Raw genomic sequence first — 18047 nt, forward strand, 5'->3', positions numbered from 1 at the left:
TGCTTCTTAATCCATACCACACGCCATGTGAAATTTATTCTGAACCCTGCTACACAGCAGGAGTCAATCCTGAAGGGATCCCTCTAACACAGCAAGCTTTGTACCTAGGGTTTTGGAAACATACATGAGTGTATCTACAGTATAAATTTCTAGGAGTGGAACTGCTGGTCCAAATGATTATGTGCATTTTAAGTTTTGATGAATATAGCCAATTTCCTCTTCTAAAGCCTGTATCAATTTATACTCCCACTAAAAGTATGTGAGAATAATTGTTTCCTTATAGGCTTGCCAATATTGAAAATTATAGCACTTTTAAATAGTTGCTAATTTTACACATGAAATAGTAGTTCATTTTTGTTCATTTTATTTCTTAATTATAAGCAAAGTTAAACAGCTTTTATCTTTCTGTGTGTTTACAATGTTCTCTGTGTTTGCTATATTTCTATGTTCTTCTATGAATAAGTTCCCTAGTGTCATTTTTCAAGTGAATTGCTGGTCTTTTTGTTGTTGATTTGTAAATGCTCTTTATATTAAGGAGAATAACTCTCTAGGTATTGGATACATTATCTCCAGTTTGTTGTTTGCCTTTTGATTATTTAATGATGTTTTTATTTAGTCAAAGTTGTCAATATTTTCCTTTATTTGAGAGGCTGCAAGAGACAAAGAGAGATCCCATCCACTGTCACTCCCCAGATGCCTGCTGGAGTCAGAGTCCAGGTCTCACATGTGAGTGTCAGGGACAAAACTGCTTGGGCCATCACCTGCTGTCTTCTAAGGAGGGCAGTGGTGGGCAGTTGGAGTTAGGAGCTGGAGCTGGGAACACACATTCCTGGGAATAGAACCCAGGCACTCTGGTGGGGCATGGGCATCTTTTTTTTCTTTTTTTTTACGATTTATTTATTTATTTAAAATGTAGAATTACAGAGAGAGAGGGTGAGACACAGAGATTTTCCCTTTGTTGATTCACTCTTCAAATAGCCACAGTGGCCAGAGCTGGGCCAGTCCGAAGACAGGAGCCAGGAGCTTCCTCCAGATCTCCCACAAGAGTACAAGGGCCCAAGGACTTGGACCATCTTCCACTGACTTCCCAGGCACATTAGCAGAGAGCTGGATTGGAAGTGGGACAGCCAGGACTTGAACCTGCATATATGGGATGCTGGCGCTGCAGACAGTGCTTTTACCTGCTATGCCACAACGCTGGCCCCGGATGTGGGCATGTTAACCACTAAAGCAAGTATGCATTCCATTGACACTGCGTTTCATATAGAAAGATCTTTCTCACAGTAAGTTTATGCTGTTAGCTATGTTGTTTTATTTGAGTACTTTTATGCATTGACTTCCTTTCTTTAAACCCATCTAGGATTCATTTTGTGAATAAAGAGTAAAAGAGACCTTTTTCTTCCCCCAAATTACTAGGCAACATGATTTTTTGAAAACCTGTGCTTCCCCACCTGATTTGAAATACCATCTATGTCATATTTTAAAGTTTCATCTGTATATGGACTTTTCTGAACACTTTAATCTTGTCTGTAAGCTCTTGAACAAGTACCAGTGGTTCAAGTAAGGTAGATTTGTAATACATTTTAGTATTGTTTTCCTAGAAATTAGTAATTTGGGGGGTTTGCATTGTGGCATAGTGGGTAGAGCCACCAAATGCAATGCCACATTCCATATGGGCACTGGTTTGAGCCCAGCTACTCTACTTCTGATCCAGCTCCCTGCTGATATGCCTGGGAAAGCAGTGGCAGATGGCCCAAGTGCTTGTGCCTCTGCACCCATGTAGAAGACCTGGAGGAGGCTCCTAGCTCCTGACTTCCATCTGGCCCAGTCCTGAGCCATTGCAGCCATTTGGGGAATGAACCAATGGATGGAAGAGCTCTCTCTCTCTCTGGCTTTCGAATAAATAAAAAAAAAATAAAAAATACAATAAATTGCTGGTGTCGCGGCTCACTAGGCTAATCCTCTGCCTGCGGCGCTGGCACTCCAGGTTCTAGTCCCGGTTGGGGCGCTGGTTCTGTCCCAGTTGCTCTTCTTCCAGTCCAGCTCTCTGCTGTGGCCCGGGAAGGCAGTGAAGGATGGCCCTGCCACGGCTGGCATGCTGCGGCCAGTGCACCGCGCTGATCCGAAGGCAGGAGCCAGGTGCTTCTCCTGGTCTCCCATGGGGTGCAGGGCCCAAGCACTTAGGCCATTGCAGCCATTTGGGGAATGAACCAATGGATGGAAGAGCTCTCTCTCTCTCTGGCTTTCGAATAAATAATTTTCATAATACATACATTTTTCTCAGTAGCTTTTCCTTTTTTAAAAAATCCTATTTATTTATTTATTTATTTATTTGAAAGGCAGAGTGATAGAGAGAGAGGGAGAGACAGAGGGAGAGGAAGAGATCTTTAATCTGCTGGTTCACCTCACAAATGGCTATAACAGCCAGGGTTGGGCCAGGCTGAAGCCAGAAGCCAGAAGCCTGGAATTCCATTCTAGCTTCTCACATGGGTGGCAGGGGCCCAAGTACTTGAGGCCATCTTCTGTTGCTTTCCTTGGGCTCCTTAACAGGAAGGAACAGAGTAGCTGACACTGGAACCTTCATTGCGAGCTGTGGCTTAATCCTCTGCACCACGGCGCTGGCCACACAGTTTTGTTTTGTTTTTTCTTAATGTCATTGTCATCTATAACCTAAAAGTCTTTGCCAGTTTATAAATATCTTCTGAATATTAATTATTTTGTAACTTTTATCTTCCTGAAAAATATCCCAGCTTACTGCTCTCCATGACAGGTACGCATTTGAATCCCTTTGTCTTTTGTCCCAGGATTCCCTTAGACTGTCAACTGTGATAGAGCTTCACTTTCTAGATGTCACTGTTTTTCTCTCTTCCTCTTCTTCTCCTCCCCCTCCTCCTCCATCCCCTCCTTCTACTTCCTCCTCCTCCTCTTCTGCTTTTGTTTACTATCATGTTTTGGCAAAGCAAACCCTTCAACAGCTTCATAAAGAGGGATGCATGGGAAGTCAATTTGTTTACATACAAAAATGTCTTTCTTTTTCTCTAATATTTGAAAAATGGCTGGACATGGCATGTTAGGTTGAAATCATTTTACTCCAGTTTTGAAGACATTATTCTAATGCTTTTTAGCTTCCTGTTGAGAAATCAGAAACCACTTTTAAAAAGGATTTATTTGTTTATTTGAAAGGCAGAGTTGCAGAGAGAGAGAGGGAGAGACAGAGAGAAAGAGGAAGGGCTGGAGGGGTGGTTTCCATTTGCTGGTTCACTCCTCAAATGAACACAACAGTTAGGGCTGGGCCAGGCCAAAGTGTCAGGAGCCTAGAGTTCCTTCCAGATCTCTCCTGTGGATGTCAGGGGCTCAACCACTGGGCTATCCTCTGCTGCTTGTCCAGGTGCATTAACAGGGAGCTGGATTGGAAGTGGAGCAGCCAAGACTTGAATTGGTGCTTATAGGGTATGTCAGTGTTGCACACAATGGCTTAACCTGCCACACCACAAGGCTGGCTCCCAAAAGCCATTTTTAAAAAAGATTTTATTTATTTATTTGAGAGGTAGAGTTACAGACAGAGAGAAAGAGAGACAGAGAGAAAGGTCTTCCATCCGCTGGTTCACTCTCCAAGTGGCTGCAATGGTCAGAGTTGAGCTGATCTGAAGCCAGGAGCCAAGAGCTTAATCTGGGTCTCCCATGCAGGTACAGGGGACCAGGCACTTAGCCATCTTCTACTGATTTCCTAGGCTATAGCAAAGAGCTGGACCAGAAGAAGAGCAGCCAGGACATGAACCAATGTCCATATGGGATGCTGGTGCCACAGGTGGAGGCTTTAGCCTACTACACCACAGCAGTGCCTCACCAAAAGCCATTTTTATCCCTAATTTTTTTTTTTTTTTTGACAGGCAGAGTTAGACAGACAGAGAGAGAGAGCAAGGTCTTCCTTCCATTGGTTCACTCCCCAAATGGCCGCTATGGCCGGCGCGCTGCGCTGATCTGAAGCCAGGAACCAGGTGCTTCCTCCTGGTCTCCCATGCAGGTGCAGGGCCCAAGCATTTGGGCCATCCTCCACTGCACTCCCAGGCCACAGCAGAGAGCTGGACTGGAAGAGGAGCAACTGGGACAGAATCCGGCACCCCAACCGGGACTAGAACCTGGAGTGCCGGCGCCACAGGCGGAGGATTAGCCAAGTGAGCTGGGGCACCGGGCTTATCCCTAATTTTTTTTTTTTTTATTTTTGACAGGCAGAGTGGACAGTGAGAGAGAAAGAGAGAAAGGTCTTCCTTTCTGCCATTGGTTCACCCTCCAATGGCCGCTGTGGCTGGCGTGCTGTGGCCGGCGCACCGCGCTGATCGGAAGGCAGGAGCCAGGTGCTTCTCCTGGTCTTCCATGGGGTGCAGGGCCCAAGCACTTGGGCCAACCTCCACTGCACTCCCTGGCCACAGCAGAGAGCTGGCCTGGAAGAGGGGCAACCGGGACAGAATCCAGCGCCCCAACCAGGACTAGAACCTGGTGTGCGGGCGCCGCAAGGCAGAGGATTAGCCTAGTGAGCCGTGGCACCGGTCTGTACTGCACTTTCTTACTCTTATATTTCCAAACTATACAATCATAATATCTGCAAATAGAAAAAAATTTCTTTTCCTTTTTTAATTTTTATATTTCCAATTTCATTCCCTTCTCTAATTGCATAGGCTTATACCTTCAAGACAGCATGTAATAGTAGTGGTGATATGGGCATTCTTATGTTTTACCTGGGTTAACAGAGATTTTTTTGGGTATTTTACCATTAAGCATTATGTTGGTTTTGGTTTGCTTGCATTTATTATGTTAAGGAAATATCCTTCTATTTTATTAATATGTTTGTCAAAAATGAAGGTTGAACTTTTCCAAACAGCTTTTTGTCCACTACAGATTTTTTAAATCTATAGTTGGGGGATGTTTGACACAACAGTTAAGATGCCACTTGGGACACCCACAGTCTATAATCACAGTGCCTGAGTTTGAATCCTGGCTCTGCCTCTGATTCCATCTTCCCTCTAAGGGGCCCTCTGGGAAACAGCAGTTAAGTCCCTGCTACCACCTTGGAGCCCCACATTGAGTTTCTGGCTCCTAGCTTTAGCCTGGCCCAGTAAGTGAACCAGTGTATGGAAGATCTCTGTCTGTCTGTCTATCTTTCTCTATCTCTTTGCCTTTCCAATAAAATGAAAATGAGTAAGTAACAATTTAAATATAAAGTCTACATTCATGAGTGAAATTTGTCTGTAGTTTTTTTTTTTTCAATGTATTTTTCATGTTTGGTATTAATGTCCTACTGACGTTGTGGGAAAGGAGTCTGTAAGGGCCAGCATGGTGGCACAGTGGGTTAAAGGTGCCACTTGTGACACCAGCAGCCCATATCAGAACACTGGTTTGAGTCCGGGCTGCTCCCCTTCTGATCCAGCTGCCTGCTAATGTGCCTGGGAAGGCAGCAGAAGATGGTTCAAGTACTTGGGCCCCTGCCACCCACATGGGAGACCCAGATGGAGTTCCTGGCTCCTGGCTTTTGCCTGGCCTAGCCCCAACAGTTGTGATCATGGGACACATGGGTTGTGCACCAGTGAATGGAAGATTTCTGTCTCTCCCTGTCTGTCACCATGCCTTTCAAAAAGATAAAATAAAAAAAAACTTCTCAAAAGGTAAAAAATTAGAAAGATAAAGAATTATAGTGTCCAGGAACAGACAGATTGGCCCTCTGCCCTCCTTCAGAGTGAATCCCAGGTTGTGGGGTAATGCCTTCCTCCTTGTACCCTCCTTGCCAGTTCTGTAAACTTGTAGCCTTAGCAGGCACAGAAGTAAAACTGAGTGAAAGATGTAAAATTTACTTTCTAGAAGCTTCAGGGAGCCGGAAAAGGAGGAGAAGGAAAAGGAAAAGGAGGAGGAGGAAGTTAATTGTGATGTTTGGACAAGAATTTAGTTAAATAGACCATGTTTTTCTTTAGCCAACCACAAAGCAGGCTTGATAAAATTGCACAAAGTAAAAGGAATTTCTACTCCTTTTTTTTTTTTTTTTCTGTGTCACTCAGCCTCGCACGCGAATAAGCAACACTTTTTTTTTTTTGACAGGCAGAGTAGACAGTGAGAGAGAGAGACAGAGAGAAAGGGTCTTCCTTTGCCATTGGTTCACCCTCCAATAGCTGCTGCGGCCGGCGCGCTGCAGCCAGCGCACCGCGCTGATCCGAAGGCAGGAGCCAGGTGCTTCTCCTGGTCTCCCATGGGGTGCAGGGCCCAAGCACTTGGGCCATCCTCCACTGCACTCCCTGGCCACAGCAGAGAGCTGGCCTGGAAGAGGGGCAACTGGGACAGAATCTGGCACCCCGACCGGGACTAGAACCTGGTGTGCCGGCGCCGCAAGGTACTCCTTTTTCTAAAGCCCTCAGCCTTGGGCCCACAGTTCTGTAGCCTCCACTGCAGTGTTGGTGGAAGCCTCTCCGGAGGAAATACCTGAGGCCCTCTCTGTACTCCCGGAGCAAGGCCTGGGGTTGCCTCCTGCAGACACACGGCAAAGCAGCGTGTGTTTTAGTGACTGGCGGGTCCCTTTTCTCGGGTGAAGATGGAGCTTGATTCATTGTACTAGCTTCATCTGGCTGTCTAATTCAAGACTAAATTGATGGCTTTTCGCACTTTATCTACTGCCTGGGGAAATGCTGAAGTGGAGGATTCTAGAAAGAGTTCAATAAATGCTAAATGAGGAACTTCTGGCTATGTCTGCAAATGGCAGTTGCTGCCTCTGGAAGCTTGACTTCACCCTGAGGGGCAACTGTGACTCTATGAAATGGAGAGGTTTGGAAGTTGCCTTCCTACTTCAAAAGGAGCTTGCACTTGGAGCATCTCTATACTTCCTTTTAACTGTTGCAATTGATGAGTCACTATAGCTCAAGTGACCAAGAGCAGAAACTCTGAATTCAGAGAGATGGAGTGGGAATCCCATTGCTGTTCTAATCAGCTGTATGCCAACCCCTGCTTTGCACCCTTTTGTCACTACCAGCCTGCTTCTAACTTCTCTTTTCTGCCACACTTCTGCTATCAGGAGCCCTGGGTCTCAGTGGCTTCTGCTGCCTCCTGGCACCACCTCCTCTCCAATGAGCACGAGTTTTCACAGGGTAGCCCCTCATGGGCTGCTGCTTGGGCCCTCTCTGTCCGCTCTCTCATCGGATTTCTACCCCCCCAACCCATTTACGGATGGGCAGAGTAGACATGAGGCTCTGTCCAGGCCTTGCCCCTCTGCACAGATATATGGCGGAGGCTGTGAGTGCCTAACACTCTGCATTTGACTCTATCCAGGAAATACCATTATCCTTCCCACTAGTATAAAATGGTTGAATTGGAATTTCAATGATTTACAAAGAAGATGATGAACAGTTTCATGGCATGCTTTTAAAAATGCAGATTTTAGGAGCCACTTACCTATACAAAAAGGAGAATACCATCTTCCTCATGAGATTAGTGTGCTTTATTTTTCTCAGAAAAGCTATTTTGCTTTGTTTGTGATGACAGAAATTTAAGGTCCCCCAAGTGGGAACTTATTAAATTAGTTCTCTATGTGAAGGAAGAGAAGAGCGGGACAGTACATTGGGATTGCTTGGGAAGCGCCATCCTTGGTCTTGGTGGGGTTGCACTTCCCAGACCGTGTGACATGCCACCTGCAATCCCACCTTCCAAATTGCCCTGCTAGTGACACATCCTTAGAATGCAACCTCTTGTGTACAATCAAAACTCTTTCTGTAGAAGAGCATTTTTTTTTTGAACATACAAAGACGGTTAACCTAGATAATTGAATTAAAAAAAAAACCAGGTTGTCAAGACTTATGATTGGTCTAGTGGTTAGCAGGCAGGTTAGGACATCATGCCCCACATCAGAGCGCCTGGCTTTGGTACTTGACTCTGGCTCCTGACTCCATCTTCCTGTTAATGCAGACCCTGGGAGGAGGCAGTGATGGCTCAAATTATTGGGTTCCTGCCACCCACAGTGGAGTGCATTTGTATTGAGTTCCTGGCTCTGGTTTTGAGTTCTATCTTTGGCCCCCAGTAGAGAGTTGAGGAGTGAACCAGCAGATGGGAGCTTGCACTTTGTGTGTGTCTCTATATGCCTCTTAAATAGATAAATAAATAATTTTAAAAGCAGATTTTACAACAAGACTATAGTAGGATTAATTTGTAGAGGGAAAAATGTATATACAGACACTTGTCCACAGCTAAGAGTCTGGGATGTTTAAAGGATGGCTAGCAGGGCCGGCGCCGCGGCTCAATAGGCTAATCCTCCGCCTGTGGCGCTGGCACCCCTGGTTCTAGTCCCGGCCGGTTCTTTCCCGGTTGCCCCTCTTCCAGGCCAGCTCTCTGCTGTGGCCCGGGAGTGCAGTGGAGGATGGCCCAGGTCCTTGGGCCCTGCACCTGCACGGGAGACCAAGAGGAAGCACCTGGCTCCTGGCTTGGGATCAGCACCGTGCGCCAGCCACAGCGCGCTGCCCGCAGCGGCCATTGGAGGGTGAACCAACGGAAAAGGAAGACCTTTCTCTCTGTCTCTCTATCACTGTCCACTCTGCCTATCAAAAACAAAAAAAAACAAAAAAAAAAAAACAAAAAAAAAAAACAAAAAAACAACAGGATGGCTAGCAGATCTGCCGCGCCAGTGTCACCTGGAGCTTGATGGAAATGCTGAATCCTGTGCTTGCTTCAGCAGGGCGTGTTCTGAAATTAGAACAATACAGAGAAGATTAGCATGGCCCTTGTGCAAAGATGACATGCAAATTCGTGGAGCATTCCATATTTTTTAACAAATTAAAAAAAATGTAGAGTTGGGAACCCCATCCCAAACCTACTCCAAGATCTTCACATAACTGTTATGCACTGTAAATGTGATATTCCTAGACTGAGGACTCTGGTTCTCATCTTGATGCTCATTAGAATTCACATGGGGAGTGTGAACAATTAATCTCAATAGCCAGGTGTCACCCAGACCCAATCTTTGGGGTGGGGAGAATCTTCAGACTTCCAGCTGCTGTTACTGAAGCCAGGAATGGAAACAGCTCTGTGATTATCATGTGGATGGTGGGAATCTGGCGGTTCTGAAGTTCTGATGTTCTATATTTTTAATTTTATTTATTAATTGTTTAAGAAGTTTGTGTAGGGTTACACATCTGGTATAGTGGTTAAGACACTGCTTGGGATGCTTGCATCCCATATCAGAGTGTCTGGGTTTGAGTCATGGCTCCATTCTCTATTCCAGCTTCCTGCTAATGCACACCTTGGGAGCAGCAGGAAACAGGTAATGGGTCAAGTGGTTGAGTTCCTGTCACCCATGTGGGAGGCCTGGATTGAGTTCTGGGCTCCCAGCTTTCTCCTCGTTTAGGTCCAGTCATCTGATGGGTGGACTACTGGAAGGAAGTGCTTTTTCTGCCTCTCAAATAAATAAAATAAAAAACTAAAAATATAGCAAATTTAAAAAGTAGGTATTTCACTGATTCTGGGAACTGCAAGCATAAGATACATAGCAGATATCAAAGACAATATGAAAAAGATTATAAAATAACTCCTAATGTTTTATATTAAACAGTGAAATGATATTATTCTGTATATATTTGATTGAACTAAAATATTATTAAAATGTATTTCACCTATTTCTTTTTTTTTTATTTAGTTTTATCTGAAAGGCAGAATTACACAGAGAGGGAGAGACAGAGGGAGATCTTCCATCTGCTATCCACTGGTTCAAGCCCCAAATGGCTGCAATGGCCAGAGCTGGGCCAGGCTGAAGCCAGGAGCCAGGAGCTTCTTCTGGGTCTCCCATGCCGGTGCAGTGGCCCAATACTTGGGCCATCCTCTCCTGCTTTCCTGGGTGCATTAGCAGGAAACTGGATCAGAAGTGGAGCAGCTGGAACTTGAACTGGTGCCCATATGGGATGCCAGCACCACAGGTTGACCCTCTATGCCACAGCACTGGCCCCCACCTAGTTCTGCTTACCTTTGTTTAATGTGTCTAGTCCTAGAAAATTTAGAATTACCTACGTCACTTATACTGGTGACCAGTTTTATTTCCAGATGGCTAGAGATAACTGGAAGATAGCAGTCCTATAGGAATTATTAACCCTGGGTTTTGTAAATTTCTTTTTTACTTATTTATTTTATTTATTTGAAAGGCAGAACAACACACACACACACACACACACACAGAGGGAGGGAGAGAAAGAGAGATAGAGATAGAGATATCTTTCATCTGCTGGTTTACTCCCCAAATGCCTACAACATCCAGGTTGCATCAAGATCATCATGTGGGTAGTAGGAACTCAGGCACTTGAACCATCACCACTGGTTGCCAGGAATATTAGCAGGAAGCTGAACTGGAAGCAGAGGTGGTGGCCTCTGATATGGAATGCAAGCTGTGCCACAGCCACTGCCCCAGGCTGTTTTAAGTTCTTTAAAAAACTTTATTTTTATTTGAAAGGTGGAGCAAGAGCAAGTGAGTAAGTGAGAAAGAGCGAGAGAGACATCTTCATTGCTGGTTCACTCCTCAGATGCCCACAACAAGCTTGGGGTTAGGTCAAGCTAAAGCCAGGAGCCTGGAACTCCATCCAGGTCTCCCATGTAGGTCATAGGGACACATGTACTTGCGCCATCACATGCTGCCTTCCATGGTGTGCAGCATTAGGAAGCTAGAAGCTGGAATCAGGAGTGGAGCTGGAACTCACACCCGTACTCTCAGATATGGATGTCAGCATTCCAAGTGGCATCCAAATCCCTGGCCCTCAGGGTGCTTGTTTATTTTCCTTAAAACCCTCCTCAGGTCAGAGGAAGCGGTGAGAGGACGTAACTGCTCTCCAGCCTGTCTGATCAAGGACTGGATGGGAAAGAGGTCAAAATGGGGTTGAAGGCATTTCCTTTAGTCTAGTGGTTCTCAGCCTCAGCCTACCATTAGTCTCCTGGTGAGCTTTTAAAACTCCTGGTGCTCAGCTGCACCCCTGTCTATTGAGACGACAGCCTCTGTACTATCTCGATTTCAGGATTTCAAAGTTCAGCCAAGATTGAGAACCACTGCTTCCACCAGATCTGCACACTTTCCCCTCTCTGTCTTGGAGAGAAAACTGCAGCTTGTAGGACACAAAGACCAATAATGACCTTGGGGGGTGACTTGGATCACTATGAAGTTCCTTTACAAAAAAGGAAGTGGGGTTGCTTTCTTTTTCTTTTCTGACTTAGCTATGAGACATTCACCCTCCTGGCCACCAGAGGGACTGGATAAGATGCTTGCAGGAGAAGCCGCGTCTCTGAGGACATTGCTTACAGCAGAAGTAAACTGGCGCTGTCATCCTGGTGGACAAAAGACCAGAATGTATTGCTACTTTTAAATTTTTATTTGAGAGTTCAGTCCTATAAGCTCCCCCAGAGAACTTGACTTTGCCCCCAGGGATGAAAATTAATACAATATTTCTTGAGAAAGCAATTGCAAATATAATTGTTGATAATATTTATTGAGAGCTCACTCTGGGTCAGATTCTGCTAAATGTTTATGCATATTATCTCATTTAAATCCTAACCTCCGGGGCAAGTGTTTGGCCTAGTGGTTAAGGCACCACTTGGGACACTGGAATTCCATATCAAAATGCCTGGCTTCAAGATCTAGCTCCACTCTTTTTTTTTTTTTTTTTTTAATTATTTTATGTATTTGAAAGGCACAGTTGCGGAGAGAGAGGGTGATTCAGAATCTTTCATCCACTTGCTCACTCCTCAAATGGCCTCAACAGTCAGGGCTGGGCCAAGCTGAGGCCAGGAGCCAGGAGCTTCATCAGGGTCTCTCACATGGGTGAAGGGCCCAAACACTTGGGCCATCTTCCTCTGCTTCCCCAAGTGCATTAGTAGGGAGTTGGATTGGAAGTGGAGCAGCCAGGACGCAAACTGACACTTTTATAAGATGCTAGCATTTCAGGTGGCGACTTAACTAATGCAACTACTCCGTTCCTATCTTCACTCTGGCTTCTATCTTCCTATTAATATGCACTCTGGGAGGCAGCAGATGATGGCTCAAGTAATAAATCCTTTCTATCTATGAGGGAGATCTGGATTGAGTTCCTGATCTGGGCTTTAGTTGGGCCCAGTCTGGACTTTTGCAGGCATCCGGGGAATGAACCAGCAGATGGGGAACTCTCTATCTCTTTCTGTGTGTCTCTTTCAAACAAATTAGACAAAAAAATCAAGCTAGAAAGCTTATTCAGTACAATATCCAGAGAGCAATAGTGAGCAAGTATGTGTGTGTGGGAGGAAACACTGAAATATTAACAGTAGCTATTTTTAGGAACAATATCAGGAATTTTAACTTTTATCTTTGCATTTTTCTTTTTAATTTTTCCATAATGCAACTTTTGGGTAGTAACATTTCATAATGCAATGCGAGTTGAGATATTTCAGGATATGAAAGAACAATGCCCGATTAAAGGAAGTGGAAGGAGTAAATGGGAACTGGTTCTTTAGATTGTCCTGAGCTCTAAATTTAGCTCTAGAACTCCAGCTGGTTCTGTAATGTTCACATGATTTCATGTAGTGTTTCAGGAGAGAGTCTCTAAGCTGGTTTGCCCTGTTTCTGAATGTCACTTTTATGACCATCAGAGAGTGGGATGCTAAACAAATGATTCATGCATATCCCAGTTCTGTGTTACTAGGTGCATTTTGGTCAGTTGAAGTTGTGTTCATTGAGGACCTGTGGTGCACTGGGCTAGGGGTTGAATTATCTCTTCCTTGCAACAGCACCCTGATTTCCACCTCCTGCTCATTCCCACCCAGAATCCCATCCCATACACACCCTTCCAGTTCTTCTTTTTCTTCAACTATTTATTTGAAAGGCAGAGAGAGAGAGAGAGAGAGAGAGAGAGGAGATCTTCCATTCATTCGTTTACTCTCCAAATGGCCCCAATGACTGGGACTGATCCAGGACGAAGCCAGGAGCCCAGAACACCATCTGGGTCTCCTGTGTGGATGGCAGGGGCCCAAACACTTGGACCATCCTCTGCTGCCTTCTTAGGTGTATTAGCAAGGAGCTATATCAGAAGTAGAGCAGCCAAACATTTGGAGCAATACTCTGATATGGGATGTTGGCATTGCAGGTGGCAGCTTAGCTCCCTGAGCCACAACACTTGTCCCGCTTCTGGTTCTGAAGTCTAGAACAGCTACCTCCAGTGAGTGTCTAGCCAAACTTCCTCTTTTGCAAGCCCACTTGCACCAGGTGTCCTCACAGTAGAATTCCTTACACACCTTCCTTCATCACTTCATAAGTGTTCACTCTGTCTCCACTCTTCAGCTGGAAACACCTGAGTACAGATTTGTTCTCTCATGTATAGAAACTTGGGACCAGCGCTGCAGCTCACTAGGCTAATCTTCCACCTGTGGCGCCAGCACCCCGGGTTCTAGTCCCAGTTGAGGGGCCAGATTCTGTCCCAGTCGCTCCTCTTCCTGTCCAGCTCTCTGCTGTGGCCCGGGAGTGCAGTGGAGGATGGCCCAAGTGCTTGGGCCCTGCACCAGCATGGGAGACCAGGAGAAGCACCTGGCTCCGGGCTTCGGATCAGCACGGTGCGCTGGCCGTAGCAGCCACTTGGGGGGTGAACCAACAGAAAAAGGAAGACCTTTCTCTCTGTCTCTCTCTCTCTCACTGTCTAACTCTGCCTGTCAAAAAAAAAAAAAAAATTTGGAATCAGGATTTTTGGAGAAGGGAGGCCTGACAGCTAGGATGGCCAATGTGTCCTACTTGGCCCTGGACTCTCCAGGTTCTAGCACTGAGTGTTCTACCTCTGCAGAAGAGAGTGGGGGCACTTTATGAGTACTCACTAATTATTTCTTGATTGGTTGGATTGATGGATTATTTTATATGATCAAATCCCTGCCGGGCAGGTGACCACTTTTAGCTATATCTTAACAAAGCAAGAACACCTGGCATTAACAGGACTCTCTCTCTCTCTACTGTAGGGATTGTGTGACCCTCAGGCAAACTACAAAATAGAAAAAGGCAGGGAATCTTAATCCTGTTAAGAAAACAGGTAGGGGAGAGTTTTGTGGATTTTTCCAGGTATTATGTGACTAGTCAGAACTACGATCTAGGTCTTTTGACTCCTAATTGGAGCTCCCTAGAATCTGAGATTATCTGCATGGAGCTTTAAGTCCACATGTCTTTCAACACTTTACATAATTACACAAGAACTTTGTAAAGAAAACCACAAAATGTGGTTTTTCTTAGAGATCCAGAAGACTTACATAAATGGAACATAGGCTATCACCTTTCTAAATGGAATCATTAAATGTGGCAAAGGTAATTCCCCCCACATTAGTTAATAAATTGAACGAAATTTTAAGCAAAATTCCAGTAAGATTTTTCTTGAAGTGGCAAAAATGACCCTAAAGTTAATTTGTTGGACTGGTCACTCAAGAAAAGTTCGTGTAATTTTTGAGAAAGAACAATTAGGAAGAGGGGAAATTGTACTACAGGGATTATACATTATTAAGCTAAGTACTTGAGCAGTGAAATGTTGACATAGAATTCACTGATCAATAAAACAAATACAAATAGTTTTTGCAGTAAATGAGGTCAAAGGGTTATTTGAATTCAAATAAAAATAGGTCTTTTCCTCTCCCCAAATATCAAAACAAATTTTAGGTGGTTTGCAGCTTTGAATATAAAAAAATGAAACTACAAAAGAATCAGAAGAACTTGTGAATGTTTATGTGACCTTCTGATGAATAAAAACTTTCTAAATATAGCACAAAAGGCAGACAAGATAAGGGTAAAAACAGATTAAATTTGGCTACCTAAAAAGTGCATTTGTAAAGGTACAATAAAAGTGACAGTGTGAAAAAAATCTTTGCTGGGTATATGAAATACAACTTAAAAGACTTCTTACAAATCATTAAGAAAAGATACTGGGGTGAGTTGTTTGGTGCAGTGGTCAAGATGCTGCTTGGGACACCTGCTTTCTATAATGGAGTGTCTGGCACAGTTCTGGCCGTGTTAGCTATTTGGTGAATAAACCAGCAGATGGAAGATCTCTCTCTCTCTCTCTCTCTCTCTCTCTTTTTCCCCCTCCCTCCTTCCCTTCCTCCCTCCCTCTGTTTGTGTGTGTGTGTGTGTGTGTCTCCCTCTCTGTCACTCTGCCTTTCAATGCAAACAAAATAAATATATTTTTTATAAAGATAGTTTTATTTATTCCTTTACAATCTGTATGCCTTTTTCAAATTATTTATTTATTTGAAAGGCAGAGTGACAGAGAGGCAGAGAGAGAGAGAAAGAGAGAGAGAGAGAGAGAGACAGAGTTCTTCTATCTACTGGTTCACTCCCCACATGGCTGCAACGGCTGGAGCTGCACTAATCTGAAGCCGGGAGCCAGGAGCTTCCTCTGGGTCTCCCACGCGGACTCAGGGGCCCAAGGACTTGAGTCATCCTCTGCTGCTTTCTCAGGCCATAGCAGAGAGCTGGATTGGAAGTGGAGCAGCCAAGTCTCGAATTGGCGCCCACATGGGATGCCGGCACCGCAGGTGGCAGCTTTACCTACTACGCCACAACACCGGCCCCAAAATAAATATTTTTAAAGATTAATTTATTTATTTGAGTGGCAGAGTGATAGACAGAGGGAGAGGCTGAGAAAGGTCTTCCAACTACTAGTTCACTCCTCAAATGGCAATAACAGCTGGAGCTGGACTGATCTGCAGCCAAGAGCCAGGAGCCTCCTCTGGCTCTCCCATGTAGGTGCAGGGGCCCAAGCACTTGGGCCATCTTCCACTTCTTTTCTAGGCCATAAACAGAGTTGGATTGGAAGAGGAGCAGCCGGGAAAGGAACCTGTGCCCAGATGGGATGCTGGTGCTGCAATTAGAGACTTAACCTACTATGCCACAGTGCTGGCCCCCAATAAAATAAATCTTACAGGGGCCAGTGTTGTGGCATAGTGACTAAAGCTGCCACCTGCAATGCTGGCATCCCATACAGCTGCTCCACTTCAATCCAGCTCCCTGCTAAAGCACCCTGGAAAGCAGCAGATAATAGCCAAGTGCTTGGGCCCCTGCTACCTATGTGGGAGACCCAGATGGAGTTTCAGGTTCCTGGCTCCCACCTGTCCCAGCCCTAGTCCCTATGGACATTTGGGGAGTAAACCAACCGATGGAAGATCTCTTTCTCTGTCTCCCCATGCCCCATTCTGTAACTTTGCTTTTCAAATAAAATAAATAAATCAATCTTAAGAAAAAAATAGAAAAATGCAGAGGACACAAGGAGGACCTGTGCTGTGACACAGTGGGTTAAGCCACTGTTTTCTATGCTGCCATCCCATATTGGAGCACTGGTTTGAGTCCCAGCTACTCCTCTTTCAATCCAGCTCCTTGCTAATGTACCTGGTAAAGCAGCAGAAGATGACCCAAGTACTTGGTCCCCTGCCACCAATGTGGGCGACCCAGATGGAGTTCCTGGCTCCTGGCTTTGGCCTGGCCCAGTCCTGTCCATGGTGGCTACTTGGGGAGTGAACCAGCATATGGAAGATCGATCTCTCTCTCTCTCTCTCTCTCTCTCTCCCTCCCCCCATCTCTTTCTCTCTCTGTCTTTTAATGTAAATAAATATTCAAGGGGCTGGTGCTCTGGCATATCCAGTGAAGCCACTGGCTACTATGCCACCAGTGCTTAAGGGCACTGGTTCATGTCCAGGTTGCTCCACTTCTGACCCAGATCTCTGCTAATGGCTTGAGAAAAGGAGCAGATGATGGCCCAAGTGCTTGGGACCCTGCTGGTTCACTCCCCAAGTGGCAACAATGGTCAGGGCTGAGCCAGACAGAAGCCAGAAGCCAGGAGCTTTATCCATCTTTGGGCTCAAATACTTGGGCCATCTTCCACTGCTTTTCCCAGGCCATTCGCAGGAAGCTGGATCAGAAGTGGAGCAGCCAGGACACAAAACAACATCAATATGGGTTGGTGGTGTTAGAGCAGGCAGCTTAACACTAACCCCATCCATGTTTTTCTGAGTGTATGGAATTACAGGAATGTTCAAATCCTGTGATACATAGTTCTGTAATGCCTGGGCTGTGTTCATTGAACCTAATCATTTTATTTTATTTTTAAAAGATTTATTTATTTGAAAGACAGAATGACATATACACACACAGAGACAGAGACAGAGAGAGATCTTCCATCCACTGGTCCATTCCCTAAATGGCTGCAATAGCTGGAGCTGGGTCAAATAGAAACTGAGAGCCAGAAACTCCATCTAGCTCTCCCACATGGGTGCTGGTGGTCCAAGAACTTGAGTCATCTTCTGCTGCCTTCCTAGGTGCATTAACAGAGGGCTGGATCAGAATCAGAGCAACCGGGACTTGAACTGGCATTCCAATATGGGATACTGGTGTTGCAAACAGTGGTTCAACCCTCCATGCCACAATGCCATTCCCCAAAGAAAACATTTTTATAGATATTTTATTTACTTATTTATTTGAAAGGCAGAGCAACAGAAAGGAAGAGAGCGAGAGCGAGAGCGAGCGAGCGAGAGAGAGATAGAGAGAAGGAGAGAGAGAGACCTTCCATCCTCTGGTTTACTGCCTGAATGCCCATGACAGCCAGGTCTGGTTCAGGCCGTAGCCAGGATCCAGGAGCTCAATCCCAGTCTCTCATGTGTGTGGCAGGGGCTCAAGTATGTGAGCCGTCATCCTACATTCCCAGGTAGTGGAAGCTTGATTGGAAGCAGAGTAGCCAGTGCTCCAACAGTGCTTCTATACGGGATGCCAGTGGCGGTCTGACCCACTGTGCCACAGCATCAACCCCCAAAAGAAACATTTTTTAAAAAGAAAGAAAGAGTTGAAGAACAGAGAGGGTCATACTCTTTAATCCAATTATTTCATGTTTAGAATTTTATTAACCCTGAATATGACCAAATATTTATACAGAGATTGCTCATCAGAGCAGAATTTATAATAGAAAGAAAATGTGATCACCAACATAAACACCATCTAAATTTCCAATAATGAAGAGAAGGAAAACAAAAAAAAATTTTTTTTAACAGGCAGAGTGGACAGTGAG

General features: G+C 45.0%; 1 non-coding gene across 1 annotated transcript; it reads left to right on the forward strand.

The window, feature by feature from the left end:
* Window positions 1-8687: 8687 nt before the first annotated feature.
* Window positions 8688-8792, forward strand: LOC127493316 (U6 spliceosomal RNA). The gene has a single exon (XR_007923375.1). It is a non-coding gene; the product is annotated as a U6 spliceosomal RNA (small nuclear RNA).
* Window positions 8793-18047: the final 9255 nt, after the last annotated feature.

Source organism: Oryctolagus cuniculus, chromosome 5 (genome assembly GCF_051225735.1).
Source record: "Oryctolagus cuniculus isolate XC-2025 breed Fujian yellow rabbit chromosome 5, ASM5122573v1, whole genome shotgun sequence".
Taxonomy (NCBI): Eukaryota; Metazoa; Chordata; class Mammalia; order Lagomorpha; family Leporidae; genus Oryctolagus; species Oryctolagus cuniculus.